General features: G+C 40.8%; 1 long non-coding RNA gene across 1 annotated transcript in view; it reads left to right on the top strand.

The window, feature by feature from the left end:
• Positions 1 to 515: 515 nt before the first annotated feature.
• The window catches only part of LOC142602923 (uncharacterized), a 48,509-nt gene continuing 37,454 nt past the window's right edge, over positions 516 to 11,570 (top strand). Inside the window, exons 1-2 of the long non-coding RNA XR_012836778.1 lie at positions 516 to 616; positions 741 to 919. This is a non-coding gene — a long non-coding RNA (uncharacterized LOC142602923). The remainder of the gene's footprint in view (positions 617 to 740; positions 920 to 11,570) is intronic.

The following is an 11,570-nucleotide window of genomic DNA, read 5'->3' on the forward strand; positions in this document are numbered from 1 at the left end:
ATTAATCTTAATGACTAATTTAAAGTCTTGTTTTTGTTATAGTTTAGGGATGCAGAAAAGAATATAATGGAAAAGGAACTGCCATTCAAGAGAACTGGCTGAAAGAAAAGTAATTTTAAACATTTACTGTGGGATTAATAGGAACTAGTGGAAAAATGTGTTCATGAAATTGTCTGAAGCTGGGAGTCTCTGCGAGTGTTTGTGTCTACATCAACAAACCATTGCAATGTAGAAAATGTTCCTCTGAAGTAAGCCTGTGGTATTAAACAGACTGAAGTGTTACATGTGTATGACCAACAGAGGAGGGGAGATCAGTATGTGTTTTACAACAGTTACCCTAAAGCTGCTTTTTTTTTGTGTGTGTGTGTGTGTGTGTGTGTGTGTGTGTGTGTGTGATTTCAGAAGCCTAGTGGAGACTCTTGGAGTGGCAATTTGGGAAAACCACTGGAGCAGAGAAGCAAGTCCCACAAGTATTCCCCTAGGGGAAGACATCAGATTTCATACACTGTGTTACTGGAATGGTTTCGAAGTTTCTTTTCCTGCCCCTGCTCTGGGAGTTTTATGACCGTTCTGCCTGTCCACAATGATCTCATTCTCTCCAGCTGACTTGTGTAAGGTAAATAGAAACCGCTGTCTGACAAAATCTAATTTTGACAGGTAGGTCTTTTTAGTAATTTAGTTTGATTTATAACAAAATTGCCATTAAATTAGTCTTATTTCCTACTTCCTGTATGATCTAGATGAGGAATCCCAGATGGCCCCAGAACAACTTCTGGCAGCATTTATGGAGCACTGGATTCGAGAGAGAAAGAACAGAGATTGGCTAGCCATTATTTGCTGCTGCTAAAGTTGCCTTGCACAGAGCCTTCCAGCTTCCACTTTTCAGCAGGCATTGCGTGAAAGAGCGACCACAGGAAAGGTAAGGAAAAGCTAAGAGCCACAGATCTTACTTTATTTAGTGTCTCTCTGGTTGGTCAAAATATCATACGGCTTTGCAATACCTAACTATTTTGCCTCTTGACAAGAAAACCTTTTACAGGGAAAAAGAGGTGGCAGCCAATAAAAACAAGGCGTGGAAAGTAAAAATACTATCTTTAAATGAACAGTTAAATACAGTTACCAGGAAAGCTGAGGTTGTGAGCAGTTTCCCTGACACGAGCAAGAAAGCAAGAAAATCTCATGACTGAATCAGCAGGAGAATGTGCTTTCAACCTTAGAAACATTTAGGAACTAAACACTGCCTCTGAGGGGATTTTTCCTCATCCTCTCCTCCATCTTGCATTGCATGTGCATGTAGTCTTATTTGGTAAAAAAGGGATATGAAGAGAGGTTATGTTCAGATCACTACTAGAAAACTTTCTCTGCGGAGCAGGGGTCACAACTTCTAACCCACACTAGTGTACTTAATCACTTAACTCAGTGACCGGCTGGTAACTGTGCGAGCAGAACAGATTCAGACCTTTAACACTAAAATGTCCAGGAGTTACTGAAGCAATGAAAAAGTTTTAGGTTTCGGGCTGTGTACTGTGAAAGTGAAATGCATTCAGTCTGGATGCTTCTTCCCGATTGTGCTACTTAGGCCAGTGAGGAAAAGCACACATGCCTTTTTCTAAGGCTGGGAGCTTGACTGTTCTCGGCTTACACGGGAAGGGGCACAGAGGAGGCAAGCTTTGACTAGCAGCATAGTTTTGATAAATGCAATCCACTCTGCATTCAAGACAACTCGCCTATCTGCTGTTCAGGGAATGACTGGAATAAATTGAGAACTTCCAATACATCCTCAAGAGGGCTCTTTTCAAAAGATTTGGAAATTTAATTATTTTTTAGCACATCACTCAACAGAAGCCAGAATGATGGCTACTTTGAATCTTTGAAATAATTTCCCAGAGACTGCAGTTTGTGCTTCGTTAGTTTGAATGCTGAGGAAGATGAAGTCTCTAGCTAAGATAATTCTGATGGCTTGTCAAGGTTGGCAAAACCTGACATTGGCAGTACATCTTGTTCCTGTAGTCTGGGCTTTAGGAGGGTAGTTTCAGAGGGGATCTGGCTGCTTCACTTCCAGATAATCCAAAGCCTGTACTGTTCAAGGCAACATATAGATTGATTCTACATTAGGGAATGTGATGGAATGAAATTCCTTCCTATTTAAAGAAAACTAAACAAACTTACTTTATGTATCGGAAGAAGGCAGCAACCTCCTCCAGAATGGGGAGGAACATCATGAGGAATAAATAACAAGTAGCCCAGCAGTGCTCCAGCACTGTGAACGGCTGTTCATAAAATCCCAAGCAGAATTAAGTGGCCAAAATTGCACATAGCCTGAGCATCACATGCTGACAAGCCTGGGTCACTCTCATCTTCTGTTCTTCCCTCTTCCTCGGTCTTTCTTCACTCCTTCAAGAGGATATGCGTAGTATATAAGGCTGTGGCCAAAATCACTTTCATAGGGCTTAGAAGAGTAGAAATCACAATACTCAACCTAATAGCATCCTCAAATAAACTGTGCAGGCAGCCTCTATTCCAAGGTACCTAAAAGAGGGAAACTTGGTAGACACAAAGCACACATTCCCCAGGACGCTCCTGGTAAGTGGCCATGTAAAAGCCATCCTGTTGTCATAGCAAAGAAAAGGTGTAGACACAAGTCTCCTTTCCTTGTATCCCTGTACCAATCTAAGGATATTCTTGTCTTTGAGATATTTTACACGTTAACAACATTCTTTGATGTAGCTAGAAAGAAATAAGGAAAACCTTATAGCCTCTATATCTGACTCTGGCAGGCAGCTACCTAGGAAATTATCACCTCTGCAAAACCCTTACTTACAGGAAAGTCTTATTAATGTGGTCATCTCATTGTGCTTACATTCTGCCTGCTAGAATTCAGAATTCTGCTGAAATAAGGCCTGCAGAACTCACTGTGGCTCAGCTGTAATGCTGCCCACGTGTAGTGGGGAATATCGATATTACTTATTCTTGCATTCAGGTTCCCAGAGTGAGATTTGTACACCTGATTCAAGAAAAAAAAAATATTAATAGTACTCTTCTCACTCTGCTTGGAAAGGCAACGTAAACGTTTGTGTTAAGCTACTAAATTGTTTCTAACCAGATAGATTTGATACAAATTATAAACAAAAAAGTATCCTTTACACCAGTCATTTTCATAATATTTCCCTTTCATGTATCCTTGTTTTCAAGATGCTGCTTCTTCACTTTTTGTACCAAAATATGCTCATGCAACATAGCCAGAGCTGTATTAGTACTGTATTAGCCTAGTCTCCGTATAAAATCTCTGCAGATCCATACATATTTCATCCTCTGTGTTTCATGACAGGGACATGTGACTATCTTTAGCTCAGTCCCCTTTCTTGTGTATAATCTTTTGTTCTGCCAGCTCTGTGTGGAGATGACTCAACCGTCTTTAAGTCCGCCAGTCTGCTCCAACCTGGAACAGTGCTCAGAAACATCAACATGCCTTTCCAGCACTTTAGTGAATGCATTCAGCCATGAGTATGGCATTTCCAGTCATGTGGCCTTCATCTTTTTTTCAAGATCCTTTTGAAGCTGCTGGTTCATGAGATGCAAGAATCAGATGGCAAGACTGTGGATCACTTAATTCTCTCACTTTCCGTGTACTTTTATGCTAGCCAGTTGGAGTGTTTACACCTAAACTGAACACAGATCGAGGGAGTTGTTGGATCAGGCCCCAGGAGGTTAGTGCTATCTGAAAGATTTCAAGATGCCAGATAACATAAAAGCCATGGTTTCCAGTTATCAAAACAGCATCCATGAAAGTAATTTTGAAACTGTATTGTATGCAAGAAGCTAGGAACTACTACAAATGTTACTGGTTTCTCATCCCAAGGCAAGGAATTTTTTTTTATTTTTTTTTCAACTTTGCCTTCCTAAATAGCACATCCATATTATGAACACCTTTCGAAGTTTTTTAAGATAAAAAGTGTTTAGTGAACATCTTTCCTTAGACAGGAACATTAAGTAATCCTAGTAGATCATTATTAATTTGATTTTATTACTGCTATCATTTTGGTAAATTTGGTATTATTTGACTCCAGAGGAGCATCAGACACATTGTGCACAGCATTGTAGTGACAGCCTGCAAAAGCCTACCAAGCACCACCCAGGCTAGCAGGAGACTGAATGAATCTGAATGATGATGTTGAGGCTGTTATTAAATATTTAGTGAGCCATCAGGACTCCTCAAATCACTATAAAAAGCTATTGTAAGGTATTAGTATTGCCACAGGCTATTCACATTACCCATTGTTAAGGTTCAACCCCTTAGAGATAATAGTGATAACCTCTCCAGCTTTCCAATCCAAATAATAGAAATCACTTGCTCCCAAAACAAAATATCTTTAAATCGGACCATGTTTGAAGTAGCTACCAAAGCCAGAGAGAGTACTGTGATGCAATTTCCAAAGGAAAATGAAGACAAGACAAAGGCAAAAAAAATTCCCTTCTAAATCACAGAAATTCAAGAAAAATCATACATCACTAAAGCCAGGCTTCTGCAAAATCTCAGTTGCAGTCTCTTTCTCTGCTTGGTACCTCCTGTGTCTTTTTCCAAATCAGTGTCAGAGAGGAGGAAGATTCTTGTTGGTTTAGTAAGAGTAGGCTATTTAATCCTGCTCTTCATATCTTCCTGCTGCTGTTCATGAGCAGCCCAGCTTGCTGTATATCAATATGTATTTGTTCTGTTGAATTATTACAAATAATTTTCTTGTTCTCAAACATAATTCTAGTGTTTTCTTCTCCCTGTGCTCTAGGACTATAATTGAGACAGCTGATGGTGCAGCTGAAAATAAGCTTCCATAAACAAACGTCGTACATTTGAACCCAACTGCACGTAGGCCATCCACACACTTTTTCCGCTCTGGCTGTTTCTCCCTGCAGCCAACTGGGGAAGATGCTTTGGCCATGACTCCACTGTAGATTACTCCACATCAGACCAGCGACTGACTGGAGTGAGGAAAAAGCTACTGGTTAAATGTCCATGGTTTTCAGCCGGCGTGCCAAAAGCCTCAGACGAGAAGCACTCTCTCTCTCTTTTGAAAAGGATCAGCGCTCCCAGGCTGACCTTCAAAGCTGAGCTCTGCTTCTAGGGGCATGTACTCTTCACCTCTCAAAGACAGGGAACTTACTGCAGCACTTGAAATTTTAGTGGCTGTGTTTCCTTTTCATATAGTGCAGACAGGGAATATTAGGCAGGGATTTGCTTTACAATCACCGTTTATATCATTTACTCTTTTTATCCCCGAGAAAGCCTAACTTTTTTCTCATGGAATTTCTCTTAAGTGAGTCACAGAAGTCAACTGTTGCCCAGGCACTTACAGGAAAGATGGATTTGCATTTTATGTGCATTTTTAGGAACACTCTTCTGTCACACCATACATCTCAATGACTAAATTAGGTCATTTCCTTTGCTTTTTCTCTCTTTGCATTGTAGAGGAAAACACACATGATTTATCGGTCTGTCATTATGGAGGAGGCTTGATTCTGAGTTCGTCCATCCATTTCTTACTCCACACAAACCTCAGTCTGTGATTCCCATCATTTTGGGTCTCCATAACCAGAGAGCATGACTGGGCAGAGAAAGGCTTTGATACTTTGGTGATTAAACATTTAAAAACCACCTGAGATGATGGATGGATGACAGCAAGGAAGCAGCATCTCTCTGTGATGTGATCTCCTCATAACCCACTGAAAAATATTTGGCAGTAAGCAAAGATTCAGAAAACAGGTACTAGCAAATATGCTTTGTTCCTCCATGTATGCTGTGCTTGAGATGGCTGTTCATGACAAGTCACTGGGGGACAGCATACGTCACTGGCAACAGGACCTACAGCCACTCTGCACAACACCTTGGTCCTCCCCAGCTGCCTCGAGATTGCACCCTATAGCAGTGCTATAGGGAACCCTGTGCCTTTTCCAGGGTGACAGAGGAAGTGAACACAGCTTTTGAGGAGATGACTCCTGTGAATGCTTTTCAGCCTTCTACAGATTTTAAATTTATGGAATAAATTCTTAATCTTGCACTAAAATCCATTCAGGAGTTACATATGTTAACTTTTAACCCAAAGTAACCTTTTGCACTAGTCATCCGCTCCATTGTTAGCAAGGAGCTGATGGGACTTAGAAGAAACTTTGTTACTGCTCTACAGGCACAGAAATCTCCAATAAACAGGACATTGTCTAACTAAATCTAATGCAATCATTAATTCAAGTATCATTATTTAGGGAATTCCATCACACATGAAAATATAAAAATGTTAAGCACAAAATTGCTAGATTAACAGGAGCTGCTTCTTAATTCTACATGGCTGCTTTTTTTTTTTCTTTCTTTTGGGAGAAAAAAATTATAGATCTTATATTTTAGCAGGAGAAGAGAGATTTGACCAGCTGTTCTGACTAGAATGTCACACTCATTGCATTTCTCTTACATACCCTCATATTACAGCCAAGAACATGAGTTAGATTAAAACATTTTGGTCCTCAGCAGAATAAACTGTTGACGCCATGCTGACAGCCTGTTAACAGCAACCAGCTATTAGTGGAATTGCTGTGGGAGTTTGTAGGAAGGCACTTGCAAATGCTTTATCAGTACAGATTTACCTCAGTGGCAAAAAGGACAGACATCATCAGTTGTGGCCTGGGTGGATATGCCATATTCTTCCTCCTAGCTGAAGAAAAAGCACTTGAATCAATATGAGATGCAGGTAGATAGCTTAAGTGGAATGGAAGGTGACGGTCTCAGGGAAGGGATGAAGTTTCAGGAATTACAACAGTTTTCCACGTACCTGTAATCAGGCAGCACCAAAACACGTCTCCAAGGAAAACACTCATCACCTCTCTTATCCAGTCACTCCAGGCTCCAGCTTGATTATACTGAGATTTCAAGCCCTGATATTTTTAGCACCATTGTCTTGCTTTTTTCCATTGTCAGCAGGTATGTTTGTATTTTTAAATGGTTAAATTCTAATCTTAAATGTACATTAACCAAAAATCCCCTAATCTGTACATGGATAGAAATACTGGTGTGGCTGGAAATGAGCTGAGATACAGAGATTTATCGGTGGTGCTAGGTGCCCTCTGGACCAGGCAGCTAATTGCCTTTGACTGCACTGAGCTTTGGCTCAATAGGATTTTGAAGTCAAACATATTTCATAGATGTTTACACCTCATTACATATTTTTGAAAAGATAAAAACTTGACTAGTGCATATTTCTCTTTGCAAATTTGGCTTGAGTTTATCTGATAGTGAAAGCTTTTGCTAAATTTCACCACATAATTACTGAAGTGCAAATCCCCAGGAAAAACAATTTGCTGTAAAGATTTTGTATTTGCAGCTTAAGAGGCGTTGATTAGTTCATGTTTTACTCTGGCATTGCGTTGTAGTTGCTCCCTTAAAGCATACATAACCACTGATGCTTTTATAATTTATTTTTCATTACTTTTCTTTAATATCCACTTTGCACAAATATTTCCTTCAACTAAACTTGTTGCTTAGAAAGTTGAACACTGTAAATGGAGCACAAGCAACATACATAAATGTTGATTTATTCAACAGAGATTCTACCTTGCTCTCGCTCTCTTCTCCACCACTGAAACATTAACTATTTGCTCTTTTTTTTCTTTTCTTTTTTTCCATGGAAAAATGTATGCAGCAATACACAGGTAAGTTCTTGTTCATTTCAATGGCTGGCTTTAATTCTTGGTGGATTTTAATATTAGCTCACCACCTCTCACAGCCTTTCCAAAGTTTGTTCAGTGGAAAAAGAGGACACGGCACAGTGAGTCCTTGTCTGTGTTGAACAACTTTGCTTGTATTTCTTTTCTGTCCTAATCTGGCAGCAAGCAGAATACGGACATAAACAGACTGCCGGCAAGCTCAGCCTCAGTCTACTGAAAGACCTATATTTTCCAGGAGCCACAAATTCTGCTCCCTGAAAAATGAGAAATTTACTGACACAATGAAGCAGTGTGCCTTGGTTCTGTTGTACAGTCATATTCAGTGGCATAAAAAATAGTTTTATACCAGTTAAAAAGCAGGACTGGCTGCAGGAGCAAAAGACAACAGGATTTAACTGCTAACGTGTAGGTCTCTGGCAAATGTACACAACCCTTGCAGTATTAGGATTCATTTTGCTCAAATTCGCCAGGCCAGGTGTTGCTCTGTATCATACTGCACGACTGGAGAGAGCCACAGTAACACCAGGAGACAGAGCCTGAGCTGAAATATCAGCTGGGGGGATTGGGAAAGATCCTAAAGAACTGAAGGAACAACCTACAGAATGTAAAGACTGTTGGAGAGTGAGCTCATTGATGATGTACACAACAGCTCAGTTGTATAGCAGGGTATAACTAAATAGAAAGCGGAACAGCACAAAGCAAGGCTTGTGCAAGTTCAGATACTTTGGGAGGTTGTGCTGTTCAAATTGTGCCAAAAAAATCCCAACGCTCAGGAGGAACTGTACACATACACAAGAGGGACCATACTTCAGAGCAGGAACACGCAACCAGGATCTCAATTACAAAACACTGTTGCGCTGACATGCTTGTTATACATAACACCAGCAGAATGCTGCTGTGAGCCACGAAGTCAAGGCACCCCCAAGGTCTTTAGCGACTTCTGGGTCAAAATCTATGACTAGGCCATTTAAATTAGCAAGTTACCTTTGTTTATACTTTTCTTATGAATAGGTATAATTATAGCCTTCACCATAAACCCCAGCTTTCCCAGTTTGCATAGGAGTTTCCATGCAGCGTTTGCCACCCACCGCTTGCTGTTGGGGCTCAGTGCCAGCTCACAGCATCACCATGGTGCCAGCACCGTCTCCCAGCTTCGTGTGCAGCACTACGGCAGAGTTGCAGCATTTGAGCACTTACCTTTGAAATATGCCTTTGTCCGTGCTCCTTGCAGTCATGATGTAGAGTTGCACGGGAATTTTGCTGTTGTTGGTTGTCTCCACGTCACTCCCTTTCCGTAGCACACATGACAAGGAACAGGAAGCTCCTGCCCAGAAGGCCAGGCCAGCAGTGCCTGCATTGCACTAGCCCACTCCCCAATTCTTTTATTTTTTTTTGGCATGCATTGGTAATCAGGGACTGTGCTGGTTGCACAGCAGGGCCAGGGACACCAGGAGTTGCTGAAGTCCTGGTGTGTCCAGCACCAGCACGGGCTCCCCTCTGTGAGTGCTGCCCAGCCTCATACCAGTCTCTGTTTGCTCCTCTGTAAATGGCAATCAAGAAAGGAGAAATATTGACTTGCTCAGCTGCTACCATATATATGAACCAGCAGCTGGTTCAATAACTAGGTCAGGTAAAGGTTAAACCAGCCAAGGCATGAGCAGCAAGTTTAAATTTAAAAAAAAAAAGAAAAGAAAACCACAACCAAAGCCTTGGGGGAAGCCTGGAGCAGATTCCCAGGCCTGCCTGGCCACAGCTCACCCACTCCTTGCCCTCTCCTCCGCCGCCCCGCAGTGCTCACGGTCCCGGGATCATTCAGTCCATGTCACTGGCTACTGAAGCCATCTCATGTCTAGAGGGCTAAATGCATCTCAGATGTAAAATAGTGACATTAAACCAGCAATGAAATTAGGCTGTTTGTTTTGACGTACCCTGCTGTGATATATTACCTTTTTTTCATGATGTAGTAAATTATGTCAGAAAGCATAGTCCAATTCAAAATTCTACCATTTACCAAGCCTAATGCAACTTTAAGGATGTTACACACTATTTGTCTGGGCTTCTTTAAATCAAGCACAGTTTAACATACTTTCACACACATTTTTTAATTTTCCTAGTGCCGCTTAATTGCATTTGAAGCTTAAGCTTTTGCAGCTTGGGTGGGAAAGACACATCTAGCTTTCCACACTCACGTAGGGAATACATACTTTGGAGACAGTGTAATCTGAAATTCTTCCACTGAGAAAATCAGAATGACAACTAGCGAAACTGCCTGTGAATCTCAGAGCAAGGTTTTAAGCAGTGAAAACATAATTCCTGTGCTAACACTGCCACCTATTGCCACCCATTGAAAAATACGAGCTACAATCATCGTCAATCCCTGTTCTCATCTCTTCTCCGTTTTTTTGTTGCAATGCTTTCCTGTATATTTTCTCCTCACTGCTGTCTTTAATCACATAGTGTTATCAAGGGAAAAAAATGCAAATAAACCAAAAACAAGTGATATGTCAAATATATCTGTAGAACAAAGGATAAAGTCTCCCCAGAACAAAATTGGCAATGTATGGAAGTCTCCCTGTGAGTGGTGACTGATAGTAGAGTCCTTGAGTGATCTGATCCGGTACATTAGTATAGCGTGTATATGTATATCACGAAAGCATACGTAGAGCCCCAGATCAACACAACAGAACTCTCCATTAGCCAGGTTCTTCCCTCTGCCCTGGGAGAGCTGCAGCTTTATTCCTTGTTCTTGTCTCCCTCCAACCTCTTGCTATTTTCTGTGGGGTTTTTATCCCTTTTTTTACCTCCTGTCTCACTAATTTGAGATCAAATCTTACCACATGACTGCTTTTTGCTTGAAGTAGCAGCTTCATCTTGTGGTGTAGTGGTGGTTTCCCTCCGTGCAACCTGTATTCATTTCCCTGCCCTGGTCTTGAGAGGTTCCCTTATCTGCAAGTTCCTCTGATTTCACAACTTCTTGCATCATCCTTTTGCTTTACTATTTATCAATTTCATAAGTATTTCTGTGACAAATTATTCACATTCCTAGTCTTACAATGTTCAGTAGTAGTCAAACTCTCAAGCCAAGCAATTTTACGATACATTCTCCCTTGAACAAAGATTTTCTTTTCTTTATTACCCCTAGCATTTCCAATGAGTTTCCCTTGCATCTGCAGTAAATGAGCTAAATTCAGTCCAAGAAAACCAGCTGCTTTCCCCTTCCCTGACTCACCTTTTATTGTGCAGTCCCTGCTCCCCGTCAGCTTGTCAGCTTTTCAGCTTTGGTCAGAGTTATTCTCATTAGTAAAGCCAAGATGAGGTATGTGAGGGATGTAAGGGCTGTCCTTGGGTCTACAAAAAGACCCTAAGAGGCCTTTTTCTAAAATTTTCTAATATGAATTAAAATGTTTTTAGGAGACCAAGTGTAATGCAATATACTTTATAACAATGCCACCCCTCTTCTCCGATTAGCAAAATTATTCTCTCCCCTCAGTTAGCAAAAGCCCAATCTTCCTTAACATTAGTGAAGTAAATCACCTTTTCATTTTTTCTTTTTTTATTTTACACTTAGAATTTTGCTTTCTGGAAACTGGAATTAACTATGCTTTTCTACTGAGAAACATCATATAAATTATTCCTTTCTGCGCTAGGTAGACCATAGAGTTTCATTAAGTGACTGCATCTCCTGTACAGCTGGAGATGAAAAACTTAGAGGGATGATACAGATGGAAAGGTCATTAACAGAACCAGAGAAATCCATCTGCAAATCTCACTCTGTAAAGGTTTTATGTAACAGCTCTATCTAACTGAAATGGTATTGAATAACAGGCAGCGTGCTGAAAGTCTTCTAATGCTTTCCAAAGCCTGGA

This window comes from Balearica regulorum, chromosome 9, assembly GCF_011004875.1.
Source record: "Balearica regulorum gibbericeps isolate bBalReg1 chromosome 9, bBalReg1.pri, whole genome shotgun sequence".
Taxonomy (NCBI): Eukaryota; Metazoa; Chordata; class Aves; order Gruiformes; family Gruidae; genus Balearica; species Balearica regulorum.